Source organism: Neolamprologus multifasciatus, chromosome 17, assembly GCF_963576455.1.
Source record: "Neolamprologus multifasciatus chromosome 17, fNeoMul1.2, whole genome shotgun sequence".
Taxonomy (NCBI): domain Eukaryota; kingdom Metazoa; phylum Chordata; class Actinopteri; order Cichliformes; family Cichlidae; genus Neolamprologus; species Neolamprologus multifasciatus.
This window is the reverse complement of record NC_140455.1, coordinates 30,289,027-30,315,931: the sequence shown is the minus strand read 5'-3', so window position 1 is coordinate 30,315,931 and position 26,905 is coordinate 30,289,027. Positions and strand designations below refer to the sequence as shown.

Sequence of the window (26,905 nt, the reverse complement as noted above, 5' to 3'; positions counted from 1 at the left end):
GCCTCATTGACAAATAGCCTGACCCAATTTTAAATTTAGTGAGAAAAATATCCAAGATGACCTTCATTTAGGAAAAGGTGGGACTTGTGTCAGAATTTTATAAATGAGCCTGTAACTGGAACAGGGCCGCGTAATAACACATACATTGATGGTAAAAAAGGAAAGTACATCCTCTGTCAGTTATAAGGTTTTACATATCACGACATAATACAAAGAATCTGTCAAAATGAGGTAAACACAGCCTCTAATGAACAACAAAATGCTGAATATAACGTTGAATTATTGTTTATTTAAGAATAAATGAAGACAAAGTATTGAAAGAGTTTGAAAGACTGTACACCTTTATTGCTTTTATAAGAATTAAGGGGAAGTAGCAGTTAGATGCTGCTAATCAAATGCATTTGATTAAGTGATCATGAGCACATGTGAGCAGCTCTATAAAAGCAAAAGTTTTGGCAGACCGATAGTCTGGGGCATCCAGGTGTCAAGGAGGAAAAACATCAGTAATGATTTTAAAGAAGCAACTGCTGTTGCCCATCAATCTGCGAATGGTTATTAGGCCAACTTTGCAGAGAAACTGCAAAGAGCTACAGCTCTAAATGTTAAATGTTCATGCTAAAAGTTCATGGCAGTACAATTAAAAAGAGATCAAACAAGCACGGCTTCTTTGGGATGCTTCCCAGGAGAAAATCTCTTCTTGTGAAAAACTGTGAAAAAGATCATCGTCTGTTGACATCCACATGACACCCTATTTATGACAACCATAAAATCAGGAGACAGCTTGCCTATATAATGGAAAGTGGAAATGTTTGTGCTGCACAAAGACCGAAAGCAATTGAAGACTAGGGATGGGTATCGTTTAGGTTTTATCCGATACCAGTACCAAACCGGTACTTTTGAAACGGTGCCGGTGCTTAAACGGTGCTCGAACCGGTTTTTAAAGAATGGAGAACACAAAATTGGTCCAAAAACCTCTCATGTTCAGCTGTTTTTTTGTAAAAAGATAACAATGTTAGCCTTTTCTGCAGCTATAGGGGATTTATGGCATCACTCTTGGCTGGAAGCAGTGCTTAATCAATGGAAAAAACACAAACTTTGTCCAAAAACCTCTCATGTTTAGCTGTTTTCCACCTTTCCTTTGGTCATTTTAGCCTTTTTGGCCAGGGTGAAGGGAGTATCTGCCATCAAACAAGAAGACAGCTGCATGTAACTACGACAGTGTTTGCTAGTTCACCTTACTGCATTAATGTTATAACGTGGTTAGCCTACTCAACGTAAATAACACACGAACAACATTAAGCTACTCACGCAGAGAAGAACGGCTGCTGCTGCCATCATCAATCGTCATCATTTCTGCTACACTGGCAGGGCTAGGGGCCAGGACTCTGCTCTTCGGGTTTTTGGGGAATGGTGCTAACTCCGGGTCCGATAACAGGCACCACACCCGCAGTAGATGTGCACGGTGTGAGGTCTCGCAGCAAGATATCAAATACGGCGCATTTCTCGGCTTTTAACAAAATGCTATGCGTCGCCAGGTGTTTCATCAGATTCGAGGAGTGACCTCCTTTGCACAGTGTCAGCTTAAAGCACTTGTTGCTAATGAGGTAGATCAGGTGAATCCTCCAATTCCTGTGATCTATGGTGGTGAAACCCTTTGTTTAAGTTATGACAAAAGCAATGTCTTGGCACCAAAACAGTCCAAGCAACCATAGCAGTGGTATCAGGAAATCAAGCTCTCCCTTGATAATCATGGCAGTGTACATCATTACCACTAGTCACACTCGTACTTGAAGTAATTATTCTTTGAAGTCAGCAAAGTTTCCTTTTGGTCATCACCCCTCTCTGCCTGCCAGATGTGACTCACAGTGAATCACACACAACCTGACAAGCCGTTGACTTCTCCAGTCCTGATGCGGCTTTGAAAGCTGACAATGAATTTCAGAGGTTACACGTAGAGAAAAACCTTGGGGCTTTGGTATTTTGGAGTATTTTTGATATTTCGGCGCAACACCAGCGATAATTAGGATGACATTTAGAAAAGCTTTGATGTATTTCCTCTCATCTGTCAGGGAGCCCCGAGAGAGAATCACAAAAAAGTGTTTCTTCTCCATACGGATGGGCTTTGCCTAGGCTATTCAAAATGCCTGTCAGTGGCTTCAGTAAGGCCTGTTTGGGGCTGATTGCTGAATGTTGAGCTACTGATAAATTAATGATTAACCAGGTCAAGAATAAATATTAAAGACATGATGATTTTCTTCTGTTTAATCTTAACTGACTACACTCAGGAAAACATTCTGTTGTTTTGATTGGTTTTATTGTTTGAATTGTATGAACTAAAGACCCTAACAGACACCAAGTGCAGGCAGCTATCCCTACTGACAGTTGCTCACGTGGAGAATATTGCAACAGTCATTGCAAACGAAATTTAATTATAGTGCCAGGAAAATATTAAGCAGCCTCATGCGACTTTATGCAATTTATTACAAATGACTCTATTTGCTAATTTTGGGCTGCATTCAGAGGAGAGAAATAAACATGGAGCATCAGTGAGTTCATGCATACAGGAACAGGAAAACACACATTGCAAACAGGAAGCGAGAGGGTGACGGTGATGATGGAGAAAAGATTTCTAAATACAAAATAGCAGAGATTGGGACAGAAAAGGGAAAATGATAACAACAGGGTGTCAGTTAAAAAGCAGAGTAAAGATAATATCTTTGCTCGAGCATCCCCTCCCCCGAAAAACCCCACCGCCCCCAAGTGATAAGACATGAATGGTAATCAGATTTAAAAGAGGTACATGCCTTCACTGATATGTATACATGTGAAGGGTTTGGCTGCCATTGTAATACATTCTATTAATACACTACACTTGTAAATAGATAATTCAATACCATTTGCATGTGAAAGCCATTACTCATTTGCAAATTAAGCTGAGTGAAGATGAAACTGATTTATGATTTAATAACTTCACGACTAAAACAGCCATTTGTTTTAGCTAAATGATAACTTGCTGACATGCTAGAAGAAGATGGTGAGCATTAGCCGATTAATATTGTCAGCAGAGCCTAACTTATATAACTTATCCGGTATTCTGATCAGCTGATATATCCCTAACATTTGATATGTACCTGTATGCTCTGCCCAAACATGTGTTGCCCACAAGAGAGTTGGAGAGCGCATTCTGGTGGCTAAACCGTACAACATAAAGTCTCATAACATGATTGAAGGGTGTTTCTTTGTTACTTTAATTCACTTTATAAATGTTAATAATGCTAATAGTTAGCTGAATAGCTAAAGCTAAATAGCTATTGTTAGCCTGATGCTAAATCGCTCAGGTTGTAATTGTTAGTTTAAGCATTTGCTGATCTCATCTACGCAAGAAGCAATTTGCTGTTCATCCGTTGCTTTGTGGGAGGTGGTTGGCGTTTGTGGACACCGTAGTCTCCCTATTTTTTTTTTTTACCATTTGAAAGGTTTAACTTTGAGCCCCCACTTTGTGATAATTTTGCCTGTTGTTAGGTTGTTCAATGATTTTCTGTGGTCTTTGGCTGCTGTGCTTGCTTCCTGTGTGGATGTTCCAATGTTAATTGTTCCTATATATCATAGTATAGTTGTTTTTTTTTTTTTTCCTCTTCTTTTCTTTTTTTTTACAGTGTGTCTGTCTGTTTGTGTGTGTGTGTGTGTGTGTGTGTGTGTGTGTGTGTGTGTGTGTGTGTGTGTTGGCATCACAGCTGCTGTAAAAAGTTTTATGTACTCTGGCTTTTTTTCTCTGACATTATATGGCACCATGTCCTTACAAACTTCATGATACCGGTGACATTTAATAACTCTGAAACCACTGAAGGACTGACACCCTCCTGTTGCACAGTGTGGAATAGGAGCGTTTCCTGGTGTGGCTGTTCATTTCAAACATCCCTTGTGCTTTAGCCTATCCTTTAGTCATTCTTGACCTTCAAACAGCATCATTCACAGGGATGACTCCCTGCTAAACACGTACTTTCTTGACCTTTTAAACCTGTCCATGTCTTTAAAGCTATTTGTTTTCCAATAAATAATCTTCTGTTTAAATTTAAATGCTGGCTCCAGTTTTTTTTTCAAACATAATGTAGATGCCACATTTTATCTGTACCATAAGGAAAAATTATATTAATTTAACTAAACCATATCGACAATATACTTCATATGAAGTACTGTACAACTCAAAATTAATATGCTTTCAAAAATAATGGAATCGGTTGTTTTTTATTCATCATAATTGTATTAAAAAAAAATTAATTCTGTTAGAATATTATTTGTTTTGGGGACTATTTGTGATTAAAACAGATTCATTTTTCCAGCTATGCTGGAGAAGAGAATGTAGACGGACTTGTTGATGTTAAGATCATAGCTTTGTGGGGGGAATATTAAATGCTGCAGAACTTTGGGGTCATTGCCATTGTTCTAGATACAGTGAGGTATTTTGACACAATTTTGGTAATTCATCTGGAGTTGATTCCGAGTGTTGAATTCTGCAGTGCTGGAACTCTTAGTATGTGGTCCAAAGAGACATCAATGCAACTGAGGAAGGTCATGCTGAGGTGAGCAAATCAATAATGTGTTACTTCTTAAAGAAAAGGATTGAACTGGCCTCGCTATTAACACCAAAAGGCCTGAGAGACGACAGAAGACAAATAAACTGCATAATGGCAGAATTATTTCCATGGTTTATAAAAACAAATTCACAACATCTAACCAAGTCATGAAAACTCTGAAGAAGATGAGCATCATTGTCAAGGTCAGATATCAAGAGATGCTTTCATAATTGGAGATATAGTAAGTAACAAGTTGCACACCACTGATTATACTCAAGAACAAGAAGGCCAGACAAGACAAGAAATCATCAAGAGCATGCACAGAGAGAGATGAAACTAGAATGATGAAAGAAGAAAAGCATGGAGAAGGAGAAACAGCTAATCTCAAAGCATGTCAAATATGGTGGAGGCAATGTTATAGAATGGACATATCTACAAATCAAGTATTGTTTTTTGATGATTAGACTGATGGATGAAGTAATACAATAAATTCTGAAGTGCGCAGGGCTATATACTGTCACGGCTGGCGGGGTGAGCCGTGTGGTGTGGAGGAAAGGAGGACCCAAAATGCAGACAGCGACTGGTGATTTGAGTGAGGTTTATTTACAAGTGGTGGAGTGGCAAAACAGGCAGTGAGGGGAGAGTATTTACAGTACACAAATAACAGAACCGAGGGCAGGACAGAACATAAACCTAAACTGGGTGAGCTAAATAACAAACCTGAGATCATACGAATGGGGTGGGAGGCAGAGAGACGCAGACGAGGAACAGGACACCATGAAACACAGACGAGCCAACGAGGAGCACAGGCAGACACGCACTATAAATACACACACCAGGTAACTAGGAAATGGCAGACAGGCGGGGACACAGCTGGAACCAATGGACATAACGAGATACAACCCTACAAAGTAAAACAGGAAACACACAGACTGTTTTACATAACAACACGGGGACATGAACAAAGCACCGAGGACAGACACAGGTAGGGCTGAATATACACCAAACTCCAACAACCAATACAAAATCAGAACAAACTAGAAAAATGATAATCATCAACTTAAAGCGCTGGGTCACCGACCCAGGACCATGACATATACTCTGTTCAGATTTAGCTAAATGCTAAAGACAGCACTTTGTTGTGCAAATGGATATTGCCCCACAGTATACTGCAACAGCAATACTAGAGTATCTCAATTCAATTCAATTCAATTCAATTTTTATATAGCGCCAAATCACAACAAATGTCGCCTCAAGGCGCTTCATAGATACAGAGAAAAGCCCAACAATCATATGACCCCCTATGAGCAAGCACTTTGGCGACAGTGGGAAGGAAAAACTCCCTTTTAACAGGAAGAAACCTCCGGCAGAACCAGGCTCAGGGAGGGGCGGCCATCTGCTGCGACCGGTTGGGGTGAGAGAAGGAAGACAGGATAAAAGACATGCTATGGAAGAGAGACAGAGATTAATAACAGATACGATTCAATACAGAGAGGTCTGTTAACACATAGTGAGTGAGAAAGGTGACTGGAAAGGAAAAACTCAATGCATCATGGGAATCCCCCGGCAGCCTACATCTATTGCAGCATAACTAAGGGAGGATTCAGGGTCACCTGGTCCAGCCCTAACTATATGCTTTAGCAAAAAGGAAAGTTTTAAGCCTAATCTTAAAAGTAGAGATAGTGTCTGTCTCCCGAATCCAAACTGGAAGCTGGTTCCACAGAAGAGGGGCCTGAAAACTGAAGGCTCTCCCTCCCATTCTACTTTTAAATACTCTAGGAACAACAAGTAGGCCTGCAGAGCGAGAGCGAAGTGCTCTAATAGGGTGATATGGTACTACAAGGTCATTAAGATAAGATGGGGCCTGATTATTTAAGACCTTGTATGTGAGGAGCAGGATTTTGAATTCAATTCTGGATTTAACAGGAAGCCAATGAAGGGAAGCCAAAACAGGAGAAATATGCTCTCCCTTTCTAGTCCCTGTCAGTACTCTTGCTGCAGCATTTTGGATTAACTGAAGGCTTTTCAGTGAGTTTTTTGGACATCCTGATAATAATGAATTGCAGTAGTCCAGCCTGGAAGTAATAAATGCATGAACTAGTTTTTCAGCGTCACTCTGAGACAGGGTATTTCTAATTTTAGAGATGTTGCGCAAATGGAAGAACGCAGTCTTACATATTTGTTTAATATGTGCGTTGAAGGACATATCCTGGTCAAAAATGACTCCAAGGTTCCTCACAGTGTTACTGGAGGCCAAGGTAATGCCATCCAGAGTAAGAATCTGGTTAGATACCATATTTCTAAGCTTTTCAGCGCCGAGTACAATGACCTCAGTTTTATCTGAGTTAAGAAGCAGAAAGTTAGTGGCCATCCAAGTCTTTATGTCTTTAAGACATTCCTGCAGTTTAACTAATTGGTGTGTGTTATCTGGCTTCATGGACAGATAGAGCTGGGTGTCATCTGCATAGCAGTGAAAATGTATGCTATGTCTTCTAATGATGCTGCTTAGGGGAAGCATGTATAATGTAAACAGAATTGGTCCTAGCACTGAACCCTGTGGAACTCCATAATTAACCTCAGTGTGTGAAGAGGACTCTCCATTTACATGCACAAATTGGAGTCTATTAGATAGATATGATACAAACCACTGCAGTGCAATACCTGTAATACCTACAGCATGTTCTAATCGCTCTAATAGGATATTATGGTCAACAGTATCGAATGCTGCACTAAGGTCAAGAAGGACAAGCACAGAGATGAGTCCACTGTCAGAGGCCATAAGAAGATCATTTGTAACCTTCACTAAAGCTGTTTCTGTGCTGTGATGAACTCTGAAACCTGACTGAAACTCTTCAAATAAACCATTCCTCTGCAGATGATCTGTTAGCTGTTTGACAACTACTCTTTCAAGGATTTTTGATATGAAAGGAAGGTTGGAGATTGGCCAATAATTAGCTAAGACTGCTGGGTCTAGAGATGGCTTTTTGAGTAAAGGTTTAACTGCAGCCACCTTGAAGGCCTGTGGTACATAGCCGATTATTAGAGATAGGTTGATCATATATAAGATCGAAGAATTAATCAATGGCAGGACTTCTTTGAGCAGTTTTGTAGGAATGGGGTCTAAAAGACACGTTGATGGTTTGGAGGAAGTAAGTATTGAAGTTAACTCAGAAAGATCAATTGGAGAAAAAGAGTCTAACTTAACATCAATGAAACTAAGAGTAGCTGTAGATAATATTACATCTGTGGGATGATTATTGGTAATTTTTTCTCTAATGATAAAAATTTTATTTCTCAATGTCTCAATCTCAAAGTAAGGAAATGGGATATTCTTCAGTGGTCAAGCCAGCCACTTGATCTCAACTTTAATTGCCTGAAAGAACATCTTGAGCAAGGAAACACAATATTTGGTGATGCCCATGCGTTCCAGACTTCCATCCAAGTATTAAAAACAATATTCACATTTAAAATTACGTTAATTTGTCTTATTACATTTGAGCCTGTGAAAATTGGGTGTTATATTTGTAAAATCTCTTGAATTAACACCAAAGATCTGCACTTCAATCCACATCCTAATACTTAAATACCTAACTATAAGCAATACATGATGATTACAACCTATTTTACTGCCTCATAGGTTTGCCTCAGTCACTAGTCCTCCCCGGAGAACCTGGAAATCTCAGAGTCTTGTTTTTTGTATGCATCGCTTGCAAACTTCAGCTTCAGTGCTTTGAAGTCTAAAACAAAGGCTGCCACGTCATCAATGAAGTCATAAATAACCTACAGGGTCTGTTTTGTTATTTTGGTTATGTTGCCTCATTCTAAAGTATTTCTGAAAATAAGTTTGGGCTGTAGTAGCAGAATAAGAGAAATATGATGTCTTACGTTACTGATATATTTTTTTTAGAGGGATGTTAACTCTGACATGAAATAAAAGTTTGAAAAAAACTTTAAGACACACAGGTTAGCAACATGTAACATTGCTTTTACTCGTGTTATTGGGTATATTGGGGATAATGTTAGTTTGTAATACTGTGAGTTTACCAGTATAGTTATATGACAGCAATCAGTGACTTATCCTTCGTGTAAAAAAAAATAAATAAACACGACACCTTTTAACTTTAGAGCTTCTAGAAAATGGTGGGTTTGCCATGTAAGATTCTTACCTATAATCAGGAGAAACATCAGGTTCAGTGTCAGGCTCAAGGACGCTTGGAAATGTGGATAAAATGGCAATCAAGTCACCGACCCTGGAATAAAACAACTAACTACTGCCCAAGGCACACCCGCCCCATGAACTGTAGCACAGTCGATGGAATGAACAGCCTATGATGAGTTTAAGTGAATATGTTAATAGAATTTTATATGAATTTTCATCATTTGAATGAACATTTGCATTAGTCTGTAGTTGTAATAGAATTAGCATGCCACTTGTAGACAGAGAAACAGATCTTTTATGTAATATAATGTGTGTAGTGTCCAACAATTTCAATGTATTAAACATAATTCAGTTTAATGATAACTGCCTAAACCAAACAGTCATTATAAACAGTTAATGTAGCTTTTGCGCCAATGGTCTGTCTGTGAACTTAGGTCTGTGTATCATAATACCTGTTGGAGAGGTGATTTAGAAAGCCCTTGGGGGTGCTTACCCCTGCATATCTCCATTAAAAAAAAAGCAGCTTTGCAACAATACATAAAACTCTCAGAGCGTGTTTCACTTCCTGTCTCAGAGGGGGATTTAACCGCTAAGACAAGACAAGTCTTTCACTTCGCTCACTGAGCTCCATCCAAGTAGAGCTGGACACGAGCCAAGGTTTATGCAAGGAAAAAAAAATAGTTTCACGCATACACATGAGTGCATGCGCAGTGGAGCAGGGAGGCACACTGTACAGATGCATTCACACAGTGTTACTGATGTTTGTGGTTAGGAATTAGTTATTGGACATTTTGCTCCAAGGAAGAAAAGAAAAGAAAAATAGCGGAAGTTTCTCATTTTCCATCAGAAGTTATGAGGATGGAAGCAACAAATTCACCAAAAACGGACAGCATTCTATATTTATTTGTATTAAATGTTTAGTATGACAATTTTTAAATGTTCAGGAAGCAGCAAGGTCATCAGCTCATTCAAATTCAGCAATATCCTGCTATATAAGAAATCTCATGAAGCACTACTGTGTACTTTAAGAAGTGATTCAAAAAAAATTGTTAGTGCTTCCAAAACATTTTCTGGCCTCACACAAAATGTGCAGCTGCCTTGAACGTGTTCTCAGCTAAACAGATTTATTTGTACGAGTGGACTGCATACGTGTTTCAAATGAAACTGTAAATTATTGCAAAATGAAGGCTGAGGTTTTTCAGGTACTGCCCAGTGTCAAAACTGCTAAAAGGATGTAAAAGAAGTGAAAGCTTGTCTTCAAAAGACACAGACTAATGCTTTGAACTCTTGTCTGTCCCAGTGGGGCATCTCAGCTGGCTAGCTAAAGGTGAACCATGCTTCAAGAAAAAGGATCTTTATGGCTACCCTAGAGGCATTTTGGTTCATTTTAGTTGTGTGGCTCTTTACCTGTGTGACATAAATGCTCATTGATTGTTGATTTAAACTTCCACCAATCCATCCATCCATTTTTTTTGCTTATCCAGTTTAGTGTCAGCCAATTGTAATCACCAGTTAACCTAACACAGTTAGGTTAACCACACAGCCAATGGAAGGTATTTGCTGATCTATCGGTATCATTATTAAAATGTAAAGACAAGATGAAAGTAAAACCCTTCAAACATCTTATGAAATCCAGTGTTGGCCAATATATTGGAATATTGGACTTTTAAATAAGCAAATCTTGACTTTAGTATTGGTATTGGTAATCACTGGATTATGTTGTTCACACAAAATGAAAATAAAGACAGATGCCAACAGGTGATTCGGAGGAAAACACACTAATGAATGCTTAAAAACATCCAAATGACCCATGAGAAAATCAGCAGCATGATACAGAGAGCAGATAAACAATAAAGCAAAGGAGTGGTATTAGGCAAGGTTGATGCAAATGAACACATTGAATGGTTACTTTATTTTTAGTAGCTAGTGACGCTCAAGTTCTCCAGCAAAACCTTTTGTTGCAAGCACTTAGACCTTAAAAAAGTTAAGAATTATAAACAAATTCAAGATTGCATTCATGCATGTGTAGCACTGCATACAAATTTATAAAGTACGTTTTACATGGTTTTTAATATTGGATTGTAATAATATTCTCACTTGTGCCTCACAGTTGCACTAAACTGTACAGTGAATCTTAAAAATCAATGTCAATTAGATGCAAAGTATTTTTATGGCATTTATTAGGGCAGAATGTTTCATTACAACATTTCGTCTTCTGGTGCAGCAGCAGGTGCAGGAGCATCTAGTGCTCTCTGTTGATACAGATCAGAGGGAGCCACAAAGACTTCTGTGTGTCCGAGGTTAAGGGATGGCATCCGATCCCGATCACACTGGTTTGCCTAAAACAAAAGCACATAGGTGTTGTTTGAATTAGCAATGTTGCAGCAGCCCTGCAGTTTGTAACCATATAACATACATCCTGTTCAATTATGTCTGAAGTGTAACAATAGCAACCAGTCATATTTGCCTTGTCACATTTTCTTTGATTACTATGCTATACTGCCATGTGGCTACAGCCAAGGTAACTGCCAAATCTAAGTTGTGCAACCGCATGAAATCGTTGAAGGTGATGTTTTTCCGTCATCCATGCATTGTTGGCTCTGTGATTTCAGCTACTTGTCGCTGCTTTCAAGCTGCAAGGGTCATGAATTGCTTCCATTTTGGTTGTATGTACATTTGTGCCATGTACAATAGCAACTTAGCATTCTGATGAATTTTTAATTTCAGCAATTCAAATTTCAAACCCCAAAACATCCTTTATCTTCGTATATTGCTTTAATACGTCTGACTTCCGCGAATAACAATCCCATAATGGTTCGTGCTGATGACATCAAAATCTGAAGCTTTATTTCAGCCGGGTTCTAATGACTTAATACTCCAGTGCCATCCTTTAAACCAGTGTTCCTGCTCAGTCAGCGTTTCCTGGGTATTAAAGGGTTTCTTTGAGATGGGCATAACGGGCCTCTTCAGTTCAAGTCTACCTTGGAGATGTTATTCTTACAGCTCTGTAATTGAGGCTGTTTTTAAGCCCTGTCTGTACATATTGATGTGGGTCTATTGTGCAAAGCCCATTTCACCAAAGTGAAGAGTTGGTTTTAACAGTTTTAAACCACATGGCTGTTGTAAACAGCAAGGTGTCACGGATAAGTGTACTGTGAATAATGTCGCCTATTAGCACAGATGGCAATGCAAAAAAAAGAATAGTGTGGGAAGATTTTCTGCTATACACATTTAATAAGAAGGGTATATGAGGCACATAATAAGCCAACTTGCAAACAGATGCAGCTGCATCTTTACATCATGAAAGCGCTAAGTAGTTTCTAAGAATATATGGTATTTGTTTAAGTGAAGGTACATTTGCTAATGTCAGTTGGGTTGACTGCATCTTCAGGGTGAATTTGCAGCTTGATGCCTGTGCTGCTTTAATTTTCTTAGCATGTAGCTTACAGCCAAAAAAAACTTGTAAAAACAAGAATAATTTTGTATAAATTAATGTGTCAAGCAACAAGAGTGCAAATCAGTGCTATTTTGCTCTGTGTGCTATCATGTTAGCCATGATAAGCCAGTGCTATAGTTGAAGCTTTGTGTTTGTCATTTTTTCCAGTTTTGGTCAGTTTTGATCATCAACATTAACTTGAGCTTGAGTCCTGCTTCATAGCTGACACACACGGTTCAGTTCACATATGCCTCTTCCTCAGAGTGCATGGGTGCTGAGGGCTGTAGGTGTTTGGTAATGCGATATGTACTTTCTGAGAGTGAGGAAGTCTGAATAGATTTGTGGAGAATATATATATATATATATATATATATATATATATATTAGGGGTGCAACGATACTCGTATCGATATCGAACCGTTCGATACAGTGCTTTCGGTTCGGTACGCATATGTATCGAACAATACAACATTTTTAATTTATTTTATCAACTTTCCTTCTGACGATGCTGTCTGTGTTGAGCGCTCAGTGGATCTGCGCTCGACAGTGCAGCCTAGGCGGAGTAGTCGAACACAGATTCACTGAGCACAGGGCAAGCTAGCGAGACAGAAGCTAGGCTAGTTGCAACATGGCAAATTGAACCTCCCCCGCCCTCATTCAGATCTGGCGTTTGGAACTATTTTGGTTTTCATGTGACGTATGACCCTGAAGGTAAGCATGTCATGGACAAAAGTAAAACAGTATGTTGGATGTGCCAGCAATGCTCAATTGGTGGGAACTAGTGTGTTAGCGCAGTTAGCTCGTTAATGTGTTGACGTCTTCCAGCCCCACTCATGAGGCGATCCGCGGTAGCTCGTTAACGGAGATTTGCCGTGTTGTGACGTTAACGTCATTTCAGATTAACGCTGACAGCACTAGTGGGAACACAACCAATATGACTGCACATTTACTCCGACATCATCCTAGTGCAAAGACAAGTGGAAGCAGACAAAAACAAGCGCGCATGCTACAAGCTTTACCCGAGTCATTTAGACAGCCGTTAGCACATGATTCTCCTTATGGGGACCTGATATGTTTAATATGCTGCTGAGAATATAGCCCAGAAGAAGCGTATAGTATAGCTTTTATTTTGGAAAGAGACATTTCTCCATAAAAAACTCTCTTTTCCAAAGATGAGTGATTCCTCAATCAGATACAGGGCTCGCAAAATCGCTAGCCTGACGTCCTGGGGCTTTTTTCCAGTCGGGCTACCAAAATCTATCTCTGCCCTGCCCGTCGGCCTATCGTAGGAAGGAAAAATATATGTCAATGCTTTTGCATTCTTTCGGAAATGTAGCTGGGTAATTATGTCATTGGCATCGGCCACTGTCAATATGTGACATACTGAAATCGCGTTTGAATTTGCGCTTGTTTTTTGCTTTCACTTTGCAATCGCGTGAACTGTGAGTGATGATAATTTGCGCACCAATTCCTCTGACATCGTCTTATCAATCGTTAGCTTACTATGCAAACATGACAAGTGAAATCTCCCGCAGCTTAAACATGTGAGAGGTTGATTGCGCAGAGAATCGCTGAGCGTTATGTTAGTGCGTGTGTAAAAGCAGCAGGATATATATTTTAGTTCTGCTGAGCCAAATAAGACAGGTCAGGGTGAAGAAGTGACAAAACGGAAAAGTTATGACAAATCAGACTATAAGGCAAAAAGAAAGTGCAGCTTTATGGTTTCATGGACAAAAGAATTTCTGTGGCTGCAATATGACGAGCTAAATAACCAGGGCTGCACATAAGTGGTCCGCAGGTGCGCATTCGCTGTCAAAATAAAAACCCGCACAAGATAAGAAGTTGCAACGCGTGTTTGCGTACATAAGATTTTCAGGAGGAGGACAGACATTTGTTTAGAACTCTTAAAGATGTCGAAGAAGCTCCTTTAAGCAATTACTGTGATGTTCCTCCACTTCCAAAGAAATGTCAGAAGGAGTCCGAACCACAAAAGAAGCACGTATTCTCGGAAAAGTGGTTGCAGGAGGTGAGCTGGCTTCAAACAAATGATGAACGTGCAGAATGTGCCGTGAAAATTTAATAAATGACAAATTAATAAAAAGGCATGAACATTTTTTTTGTATCGAAAAAATATCGAACCGTGACACCAAAGTATCGAACCGAACCGAACCGTGAATTTTGTGTATCGTTGCACCCCTAATATATATATATATATATGCAGATGTGCAGATGTAGATGTGTGTACTTGTTTAAACATATTGGTGAGGACCTGAAACTGGCATGCCACTATACTCGTGGGGACCAACAGTCACTTGTAGGGACCCAATGCCAGTACTTACAAATTTGTATGCATTTTTGAGGCTCAGAATGTGGCTTTAGGGTTAGGCATTAATTTCTGATGGCTAGGATTAGGGTAGGGGGCTAGGAAATGCATTATGCCAATGAAAACGAGTGAAAAAGAGTGTGTGTGTGTGTGTGTGTGTGTGCTTGTGTGTGTGTGTTTTAAAGAGAAAAGAGAAAAAAAGTGAGAGGGAACAAGAGCAGGCGTTCCTCAGCTGGAGGCGCCATTATGCAGATAGGAATTAGATTTACACTGCTGCAGCATCTGCACTCACACCCACAATCTGTGCTCTTTCTCTATCTCTCAGACATATATACATAAATGCACACGTTAATTTGCTCCCTGTTGTGTGCTGGCAAAAGTGGCAACGTATTCATAACTAACCTAGTGACATGCATTCCTCTTTTAGAAAAACACAGACACAAATACACACACTAATGAATGCAGAGTGATTTTTCTTATGCTTATCTCTTTCTCAACAGTTTGAAAGAAAAAAAAAACCCAGACTTGTTCTTCTTCTTCTTATACTACTACTATTTCTTTTGGCTGCTCCCTTTAGGGGTTGCTACACCATGTCATCTCACGCTGTCCCTAGCATCCTTCTCTGTCAGACCCTACACATATGCTTAACTCTTCCCTGTGGCCTTCCTCTTTTCCTCCTGAGGCCTGGCAGCTCCATATTCAGCATTCATCATCCAGTCTGTCCACTATCCCTCCTCTGCACATGTCCAAACCACCTAAGCCTTGCAGTATAGAAAAGGTCTACATAAGAACTAGTCTTTTTGCCATTTAGGTATTTAAACTCGTCCAACTTCACTGCTTCTGCTTGCAGCTTCACTGTTACACTAGTCCTACCTCTTTTCATACACATATTCTGTCTTGTTTTTTTTATTGACTTCCATTTCTCTTCTCTCCAGTGCATTCCTCCACTTCTCCAGACTCTCTTCCACCTGCTGCCTGTTCTCATTATAGATCACAATGCCATCTGCAAACATCATAGTCCACGGAGACTCCTGCCTGACCTCATCTGTCAACCTTTCCATCACCACTGCAAACAAGAAGGGGCTCAGAGGCGATCCCTGATGTAATCCCACCAGCACCCTGAACCCATCTGTCACTCTTACCGCACACCTCACCACCCCCACAGGCTTCTCTGCCATGACTTCCTCGCGTAGCACCACATTTCCTCTCTCGACACCCTATGCTTTCTCTAGATCCACAAAGACCCATCGCAACTTCTTCTGACCTTCTCTGCTTTTCTCCATCAACACTCTCAAAGCAAACATTACATCTGTAAAGCTCTGTAAAGCCACACTGCTCCTCGCTTATTGTCACCTCTCTTCTTAACATCGAATAACAGAGAACAATGTTTTTTTCACATGTCTATACTCACTTTTACTCGTGACTGGGTGTTTTTGTTTCTACTTGAGAGTGTGTGTAGTATATGTGTGTGTGGGTGTGTATATATTTTCACCTAGTCTCAGTATTTCTCCATGGGGTGCTGTTGGACCTGTTTGACTCTGTGAATGATGCCTCTGCAATGTTGTGAAACGTATGACTGGTGTGTGAGTGTGTGCATGTGCATGTGTGTGAGTGAGTGAGCGAGCGAGTGTCTGGGGTCCGGTCAAGAGGCCTGAGGGGTACTGATTAATTTAGCAGGCTATTGGTGATAACAGACTGCCTTGAGGTATGACTCTCTGGGTATAGCGCGTACACACACAAACATGCACAAAGATTCATGCACACTGTACCGAAGCTGATGAAAGGCGCTAATACATAAACAAAAACTCATTGCTGTCAGAGACGGCAGCAGGCATGCAATTGAAAGAAGACGAGGGAAACTTGAACACACACGTGCTTTCTGGAGGGCAGTTCACCGTCTGCGTGTGCACGTGCTGCTTTACTGAAAGAGATATGTTAAAGAACAGAAAGTAAAGAAGAAACACGGGGAAAAAAGAGCAAGGGAAATGTGTCAAGTTGAGCCCTTATCAGGTTTCTGCTGCTACAGCAGGTTTTTGGCAGATAGCGAGGTTTAAGTGTGCATTTATCTGCGAGTGTGCACGCGAATCTGTGGTGCAGCCAAAGCTAACATATTTTTATTACACTTGCAATTTCCTATTAGTCGCCATCTCGCCTCTGCCATGAAAAGTAAACACTATCTGGCTGCGTATTACTGTGTGCCACTTTGGTAGTGAATACATATCAAAGTGTATATGTAGTGCATTTATTTAGTGTATATGTGTTTGTGTTCATTGCAGAGGTAAGCACCTAATTACATGAAGTTATTTAACTCGTTTAGCCTTTGGTTTAAATGTTTCTGTCCCCACCTATTTCATATACTACATTTAATTTAGATTTTCTCACAATTTTAAAATGTAAAAACTGAAAACTAGAACTTGCACATAACTCAAATGTTGTTTAAATTCTCTGCTGATGGGTGTGTGCAAAATAAATTTGCCTTGTTCCAGGACACTGACACCACTTACACTACTGATAGACACAGTGTGGTTATTTTATGATGCATTCATGTTCTACTGATGTCACGCCAAAAAACTGACTTGCCAAGGTGTTTCAGGTAGTTGAAAAATAAATAAACTGCAAAAATGTATATGCATATATACATGCCTTTTCCTATCTTAACATTTGGCTTCCCACCTGCCCCTCTTTTGGCCGCGAATACTGCACTTAATATTTTTAAGTGAGCAGTTATCATCACAGAAACAGCAGTTCTTCATATTCATGCTTTGCTTGGTTTTGCTTTTGCTCTGTGTGAGGTAGGAAAATTCTTTCCCAAGTGTTTTTTTCACTTCACTTTTCTTTCATCCGTGCAGACTGAAGCAAAGAGTTTAGCTGTGCAGACATATGAAGACCTAATTAATGACATTAGTCTATAAGGTTTGAGAGAGTTCTCTCAATTTCCATTTCTGTGTGGATGTGTGTGTGTGGCTAAAAGAAAAAAAAATGAAGTGTGCAATCGGAGCATTAACTTGCTTTCGCTAAATTAACTTCTTAAGCAAGATAAGCATGAATTAAATATCTGCTATGCTCTTGCACCCACATCTCTCCTCACACGTGCTTCCTCCGCCTGTCGTCATTGTGCGCTTTATATGTCTTTGCCCTGTGCTCTCACGCTCTTCGACACCTTCGCTACACCTGTCTCTTCTTCGCCACTCCGCTCACTGTCATGTTTAGGGACACTGATGCAATGAAACATCTAGTGCGGGTTAAAAAATGGATGCTATTTTCTATTCCGTCCTCTCGTTCCTGTCTGGCAGTAATTATGGCTGTCTAATTGGGTCTATGGAGGCTCAGAGGGAAAATGTGTGTGTGTGTGCACTTGTGTGTGTGTGAGAGAGAGACTCTAACATAGTTTCCTGCTTATGTATGTAGAAGAGGTTCCGCGTGACTGGAGCTGAATTTAAAGTGATGCTGCCTCACGACCACAAAGAGGGTTTGTTTAAAATCAAGGAGTGTCTTATATCAACATATGCATACTGAGTATGAGATCCGATGAGCAGCCAATGAATAATAATTAGCGGACTTTGCTGGGAGCTCATCCTAATTGCCTGGTAAACATTTTGAGTCTTTTATAGTGAAAGGTTGTATTTTAATGTCACAGATGAAACACAGTCATTTAAGTGTGTTTATGCCCGGCTTGTTTGATTCCACTGGTAGCATTGATTCATCCAGTTTCACTTCTTTACTTGGCAGTTATTTACACGTTTTTATGTGTTTTTATGGGCTAACAGGTAGGTAAGCAGTTTGATGTACAAGCACGACACATAGGAAAAGGAAAATGTTTTATTCAACCTTGTTAAAATGTGTAAGTCATTTTCATGTAAAGGCAAAGACATGCAGTAGATTTATGTACTCCACAAGCTACTTTCAGTCACTGCTGTAAACATGCTCCCAGTTTCTTTAAAGGCACAGTACGAGTGTTTTGTTCTCATTGGCATCACTGCTGAGTAGACCCAGTTGGACAGTCTGTGTTATTGTCTGTGGCATTAAAGAATCATCTCCTTTCTGCTTCAAGTCACAAGCCGGCTCATAGACGGAGACACGGCAGCTTGTGATGGCAGTCATTAGTTTATTTTGAAAAAAATAGACGTAATCGCAAAACAAAACAACATATGTCATCTGTGGTGTGAAAGGTATCAGTGATATCAAGGCTGGACACTCCCTTTGCATCACACAGCTGCACATCTCCCGTGCCACCACGTTTACAAAGGCTCTCTCTGGATTGGGATCTGGAGACTCTGGAGGCCATTTGAGTACAGTGAACTCACTGTGATGTTTAGCTCAAAGCAGTCTGGCCATTCTCCTCAGGTTTTTTTGCATCAATAAGACATTTTCACCCAGGGAGCTGCTGCTCACTGGTATTTCTCTGTAAACCTCAGAGATGGTTATGTGGGAAAATCCCAGTAGATCAGCAGTTTCTGAAACACCCAGACAAGATCATCTGACACTAACAACATCCATGTCTAGATGTCTAACTGATTTGAGTTGCTGCCATGTGATTGGCTGATAGACATTACAGGCTGTTGAACAGGTATACTTAATAAAGTGAATATGTGTGGTTGCGTTGTCAGTAAAACACAAAGGATGAAACAAACCAAAATCCACATCTGGGCCCTAAACACAAAGGTTAGACCACTCAATGTAGAAGCCTGCACAGGTGGGCCCAAAACTGCCTAATAACTAGAGGTGGGAATCACCAGAGACACCATATATCGACACAGTTAATTTCTTTGTATTGATTTTTCCCCTCCCATCTAATCATGTTCCCTACAGACTCCTGCAGAAGGACATCTTTACAGGGTGCAGAGAGAAGGAAGGAGCTGGAACAGATGGGTTCCCATCTTTCTTTATCAGAAATTAATCAGAAGAGAGCATCAGTGTTCCATAAATATAAAACATGTGATGAGTGGGCGAACTTTATATTAAATAATAAGGTGATATTATGTAACAGACTAAAAGTTAATATATTAATACATTATTTATCACCTGCCCTTGTTCATTTTCTTCCTTTTTGTACTGTATTTGTTACAGTTTTGTCAAGTCTGACCCGCTGATTTCGTCTGCAGTTAACTGTTATTGGTGTACATTACCAGTGAGAAAATTTGGAGACACCTTCTCATTTAATGTTTTTCTTTATTTTCATGACTATTTACATTGTAGATTCTCACTAAAGGCATCAAAACTATGGAAGAACACACGTGGAATAACGCAGTAAATAAACAGTGTGAAATAATATTTTGTATTTTAGATTCTTCAAAATAGCCATCCTTTGCTTTGTTTACTGCTTTGGACACCCTTGGCATTCTCTCGATGAGCTTTATGCGGTTGTCACCTGAAATTATTTTCCAACAGTCTTGGAGGAGTTCCCAAAGATGCTGAGCACTTGTTGGCCCTTTTACTTTCATTCTGCGGTCTATCTCATCCCAAACCAACTCGATTGGGTTTAGGTCAGGTGACTGTGGAGGCCAGGCCATCTGGTGCAGCACTCCATCAATCTCCTTCTTGGTCAAATAGCCCTTACACAGCCTGGAGGTATGTTTGGGGTCATTGTCTTGTTGAAAAATAAATGAATAGTAGAAATAAAATCCCAAATAAAAGAACTAAACACAAACCGGATGGGATGGCTTGTGGCTGCAGGACGCTGTGGTAGCCATGCTGGTTCAGTGTGCCTTCAGTTTTGAAAAAATAATCAACAGTGTCACCAGCAAAGCATCTCCACATATCACACCTCCTCCTCCATGTTTCATGGTGGGAACCATGCATGTAGAGACCATCCGTTCACCTTTTCTGCGGCGCACGAAGGCAGGGGTGGACCAAAGATTTCAAATTTGGACTCGTCAGACCACAGCACAGATTTCCACTGGTCTAATGTCCATTTCTTGTGTTTCTTGGCCCAAACAAATCTCCTCTGCTTGTTGCTTTTCCTTAGTGGTTGTTTCCTAGCAGCTATTTGACCATAAAGGCCTGATTCACGCAGTCTCCTCTGAAAAGTTGATGTAGAGATGCGTCTGGTAGTGGAACTCTGTGCGGCATTTATCTGGGCTCTAATCTGAGGTGGCTACTTTAAACAATGTCTTTTTTATTAAGAGGTTTCCTTTTATACACATAAACATCAACATATATATTATACATATAAACAGAAAGAAAAGAGAAGGATTACAGATGATCTGTACATTAAGGTTTAAGTAGTACATTTAAGCTGTGAAATGAGTTCAGAAATGTATCTTCGGCTGTGAAATAAAATGAAAGAAAAAAAAGAAAAAAAAGGGAAAGAAAGAGAAAAAAGAGAGAAAAATATAAACAAATGTATAATATATCCCAAAGTAACATAATCCCTGCAAAACAATCCCATTCATTCCCACCCAGGTCACTGCCTGCACCTGCACACTGTATTTCCACACCTGACTTAAGAGAGTTTGCTGAAAAATTCTTATAGATTTTGAAAAGCATCAAGGAAGGGTCCCCACATGTTTTGAAATTTCCCAGTGGACTTCTGAAGTGAGTGTCTTATCTTTTCCAGTTTTAGACAGGCCATGAGGTCATATAACCACTGTTTGTGAGTGGGAGGGGCAGTGTCCTGTCACCTCAGTAGGATTGAGGTGGCTACTTTAAAAAATATAAATTGTATTGCTATGTAATTGCATATATCATTCTTATATTTGAAGTCTTTAGTATGTATTTACAATGTAGAAAGTTGTAAAAACAAAGATAAACCATTAAATGAGAAGTTGTGTCCAAACTTTTGGTAGTATGCATGGTAAAAGATTGCCTTCATTGCACTTGGTTAAGTAAGATACTGAAAAAGGTGCATTAACCCAAATCCCAAACTACAGCACATTTCCTAAACCTGACCAATTAGTTTTGTTACCATTCCTGCTTTCACCTAACAGCCGAAATGGTAAAGATGATGTAATAACTGCAAAAACTTGAGAAAACTGTTTTCTTAAGCTACAAATCGATTTTTCTCACGTACCAGAACCTTTTTGTTTTTTAAGTTGTTATTATGAAAAGAGGGGGATAAACAAGTATTACCTAATCCCTTTTTTTGACATATTGCAAATGAAGTGAGAGAGAGAGGAGGGGAAAACCATGCGTGGGTGGTTTGGTGAAGGAAGAGCTTGTTCTGATAGTGTTTGCGCGCACACACAAACACACACCGGCATGCACAGTCACACATTTACACTCTCTCTCCCAGAGTGGTAGTATACCTTGCCCATAGGCCTCCATAAAGCCAAAGGCCTGGTACCAAAACCAACCGTCTGTGACACTAGTCTGGAGAGAAGGTCACTCTTTACAGACGCACAAATGCACCCACACCCACACAGGCACACACACACACTCATATGTGAGAAGGTCTCTTTGCGCCTACGGCTTTTAATTCTCTCCTTCTGTCATGCCTGACTGGCACCACCGAGGTGAATGCACAAACACACATGCAAACTTTCAGAGATGCCAGCATTGAGCCTTCTCTTGCTGGATGCTTCACTCAGTTAGTAGTGAATTGGATGATGGTCACACAGATTGGCTTTAGTGCAGATGCGCAAACGCACCCAGCAGGCTGATACAAGCATGCGCTCACACAGAGTTTGACGCTGCCCTGCAACATTGCCGTTTTCTGCCTCACTTCTTAGTCGGCGTTGTATTGAGTCTTCAACCTTCAGGCGAACTGAATCCTATCAGCTCTTAGTGTCTTCATTCTGTATTTTATTGTTCCCCCAGACACTGCAGTTAAGCTTTAGAGGGGTAAGTAGATTGAGTGATAAACTTTAACTTCTGTCTGTGTTAGAAACCATCTGAGTCTGATATGAACCTTTATGACACAATAGAGAGGGGAAAGGGTTGAAATAAAAAAAAAAGGTCATCGGTCTATGTCCAGCCTTCTTTAGTGAGCCACTCCATTTTAAAGGGCTCGCTTTTACATATAAGGTTCTTGTTCATAAAACCTTAATGCATACTTGTCCTATAGTTTGATTGCTTATCACAGCACTGGTCTCACCAATAGCTGCTAAATCATCTGAATCACTGACAATAACAGAAATCTGCCTGGATAAGAAACAAGCTGCCAGCCAATCAAATGCTTTAGCCACTCTGGCCAGTTTGTTTTAACCAGCAAGGTTCACTGTTCACTTTTCATTTCATTTCCAAGCAAGTTTAATTATTCAGGTATTTTTTGATCTGTTGTTTGATGCACCAGACAAACTGTTAATGTTATTGTAGCTAACTTTAGATAGCATTGTGCTATCATTGCTGTAAATGCCAGCCTAAATTGTAAAAATGAGACCTGAGCTGTAATAAATAACAATTATCCTGAATATTAGGGGGTAACTACTAGCATAATCGCTTGCTAAGATACATACAGTGTCCTGTGGAAGGGCTTGGACTATACTAATCAAGAATGATGGGACTTGCTCTCACACTGGCGATTGCTTTCATTCAGGATTCCTGAACGCAGAGGGTAAATCAGCCAAGTCCATATTTCTGATGCTCAGATGGGAGTCTGCATCAGTTTTAGCATTCTTTCTGACGGTAAAAGTCATGTGTGGTTTGTATAGGATTTGTCTGCATATAATATTTATATTCCCCTTATGTGCTGTAGCTATATTAGATATTTATCCCTCATTTCACTTTCTTCGTGTTTGCGTTGGCTTTTTAACCAAACTGCTTCGTCTCACACTCACCAGCTTACATCCTCCTTTAAGCTGTTTTTCCTCTTCTCGTGTTTTTTCCTCTGTCGTTTGCATTACCATCCACTTTCTCTGTTTGTGTCCACATAACGGACGATGTTGGCTTGTTGTCCTCTCAGAGCTGAATCTGTATTTATAGGAGGCTGTTAGGCAGTGAACAACAACATCACCCGAGGAGATGAGCCTTGAAATTCATTTTGGCAAAACAAGAAATAAAAGGCTTTTTTTTTCTCTTCTTCTTCTTCGTCTTCATTTTCTCCTTCTCTGTTCTCATCTATACTTCGCACTTCAACTGCGTCTGTCTCCCTTCACTTGTCTTGAGTTTCGTGTTTTGTCAAATGAGAGTTCCCGCTCCCATGGATCCAAACTTTTTTTTTCCCATTTGCTGCATTTGTTTCCATTAAAATGACAGTGACATCCTGTTGTGTTTCTCTGAAATAGAAGAAGAGGGTAATATTTAGGTAGGATGATAGAAATGGAAGGAACATAGGGAAATGATGAAATCAGATGATGGGTAATTGCTGTGATTTGAATTTAGGTGTGTAGGTCTTCTGTCATCCAGGTCATGGTAGCCTTAAGTGCTTGAGCTGAAGGCCACTTTTAAAGATGCTTCACCTCCCATCTGAGAGGCTTCTTCAGTTTTACCTCACAAAGATTTCACACCTCGGCTCTTGCGACCCTACCAACTCATGTGATGACAGGGTGAGTTAGCAACTCTCGGAACCCCGTTCAAGGTGACAGCCCTTCTAGCCGTTAAATACCTGGGATTCCCCATCAGCTTTAAGAACTGAGGAGGCTTCTCAGAGGAGAGGCAAATGTCTTAAGATCCTAGAAGTCTAGCTGCCTTTAAGTCAAGCACTTGAGACTTTAGGTGGTTTATATGTTTTGCACTAAAATCTCAACCTAGCTTCACTGAGGTGTACCAGTCAATGTGCTAGAGTGCAAAAATCAAGTGCAGACGTTGGTGTAGAGAAATGAGCATCGGCTCATATAGAAAAGGGACACTTTGGCACTTCTTATGTGAAGAGCTCCCCAGAGCTCTGCCTCAGAAAAGGCAGAGCTCTGGGAGGCTTGTGTATATCTTCAAAGAGTTCCAGTGCACAAATGAGTCACACACATGCACATAAAAATGTACTGTACACAGACTTGAGCATATCAAAGGCCTGGGCAGTGTTGCCAGCTAACACGTGGGCAGTCTCTCTAAGCCGCTGGAGTGTCGATTCGACCTCTGAATCAAGACATCACAGCTGCCTGCGCTAGATGAGAGAAAAGTGCAAAAGATGCTAAACGAATGTCTGCGATAAATGGATGAAGAGTCAGTTCTTGTAAGAGTTGTCGGTCACTTTATAATTTTATCTAATGTTCCACCTGAAAACATACAGTTAGCGTAATGCTACAGAGTGCTGATCTCTGCAAATAATTTATAAGCCTTCTGTTTTGACTTGTTGAATTTCTTTAAAAAGTGATGCTTGCTTGAATCGAGGTTACTACAGGTTTTGATGAATTCATCTTTTCTAACAGATTACACACTGCTATCCATGTAAACATGGATTATTATTAATAATTAATCTGATTTAGCTTTTTATTTATACCTAGCCAAGTTTTTTTTTTTTTGTTTTTTTTTACGTTTTTCTAGGACCAGTTGAATAGTTCTGTTTATAAAAAAAATGCATCTGACACACTAAAGGAACAGCTGAAGTGATGAAATTCTACACACCTTTTCATGGCTACTTCCTCTTAAGAAAGAGTGCCTAGATTGCAAACTATTCAGCTAAAATTGCTGATACATACATTTTTACTCCTAAACCTGATGCCATACCTCAGCAAATCAGCTCCATTTGGATACCAAAAGCTCCACAGCTCTTTGGCGAAGTACAGAGGCAGGATAAATGTAAAACGAGATCAGTGGCAGACATTTTCCAGGGTCCTTGTAGCCTGCCTTAAACAGTCAACTTCAAAAGTGACACATCCTGCCACAATGAGCTCTCAGAATGCATCGGTTGTCCCTCTTACCACAGCATCCATGCATGGACTGCATATACAAACTCTGGCAGCATTTAGACAAGGCTTTCAGCAAAACAGACAGCGAGGGGAAAAAGTGAAGGTGGAGGAGAGGCAGAGAATCAAATGAGAAAGAATGGAATGGAAAATTCACCGTCATGGACCAGGTGAGCCAAACACAGGAACTGAGGAACACATATTCCACCTGTTTACATCGTTGTAACTTGCGCCCATCTTCAGTGTTTGCAAGTGTAAATTTTCGTTGATATATCTGATTAATGTCTTAATATAAATGTATAAATTAAAGGCTAATTGTTTGAATATGCTTTGAAGCTTCTGTTCCTGGTTAATATAATTTATTTTGCAGGTGCATCCATAGCCATACACCTTGAAAAGTTAATAATCCAATAGGGGACTTGTTCAAATAAACATATTGAACAAATTAATGGTACCTGGCATGTGAACACATGCAAACGTGGCCGCGGATGGAGCATGGAGTCCTTGCTTTGCAGTAATGTCAACGTTTTATTCTGCTGACTGCATTGTCATTCCCTCCACTCGGGACTGTATTCGGAGAATTATCAAACAGAAGTCGGTTTCAGTTGAGCGCGCTTGCGCTTTGAACTCTATCCACGCTGTGTTGTTCTCCCGGGCTGTGCAAATTTATCATCACCTTAAAGGTAACCTTTCAAAATGTCACATCGATAAACATAATAGATTTATATATCTTTGTAGCACTACACTCTAATATCTCTGTAGCACATCACGCTGTATTATGGTAATAACTGGAGACCTAAGAGTTTAAAGCCTTGTGACCTGCACTGCTTTCAAACTGTAATTTAAGAACACAAAGTCTGATTTTGATTGGTGTGTTAGACTGTGCATGCTCTTTGTGGATGTGTGTGTGTGCATGTGATTTCATTGTTTGCGCTTTGAGTGTATGCACACACAGAAAACAGATGACTAGATATGGTGTGCTGTAAAGGGGTGTCTCTGAAGTTCATGCAAGCAAGTGGAAGAAAGAACGCAATTCTTCTTCTTTTTTTTCTTTTGTGTCAGGTTGTGATACGTGTGCCTGCCTGTATCTGGTGTGTGTGGATATTTGCGCACCTGCTGCTAGGTTTGAAGTAAAGCTGTTCATTTCGCAGGGGTCACGTGTTTTGACCTCTACACTGCTAATCACCTGCAGAGAGGGAAAGCCAGAAAATGAGATGGAGGAAGTAGCAGGGAGGTGGAAGATTTAAAGAGAGATATCGAGAGAAAAGAACAGGATGAGAGGACTTCAGGTTGCACTCAGAGGTGGACAGTAAGTACTAAGTGCCGAAGGAGAAAGTGTGGGTGAAAGAGGGTTTGTAAGAATTTCATTTGGATGAAGAGGATGCTAGCAACGAACAAAAGAGAAGAAAGAAGGAAGGAGAAGAGGATAGAACATGCTGAACTGATGAACAAGAGGTGGACACAGAGAGTGCAATTAAAGATGAGGAAGAAGAGAAGAAGAAATGCAGGATGCAAAGGACTGAAAGAGAGAAACAGAGAAGGAGATGAAGAGGAATAAACCTTAGCTGTCAAGATCTCATCAGAGGAAAGTATAGCCTCAGGGTTTCACCACCTCCTACTAGGATTAATCACAAGTACACACACACACACACACACACACACACACACACACACACACACACACACACACACACA

The 26,905-nt window shown here is 40.1% G+C and overlaps 1 protein-coding gene and 1 long non-coding RNA gene across 4 annotated transcripts in view; both read left to right on the top strand.

Moving 5' to 3' along the window:
* The window catches only part of grm8a (glutamate receptor, metabotropic 8a), a 296,528-nt gene that overhangs the window by 32,429 nt on the left and 237,194 nt on the right, over window positions 1–26,905 (top strand). The window lies entirely within an intron of this gene.
* Window positions 1–26,905, top strand: part of LOC146499618 (uncharacterized) — a 42,986-nt gene extending 16,081 nt beyond the window's left edge. Inside the window, exon 2 of the long non-coding RNA XR_014870059.1 lies at window positions 1–26,905. This exon is cut by the window's left edge and continues 6,516 nt beyond it. This is a non-coding gene — a long non-coding RNA (uncharacterized LOC146499618).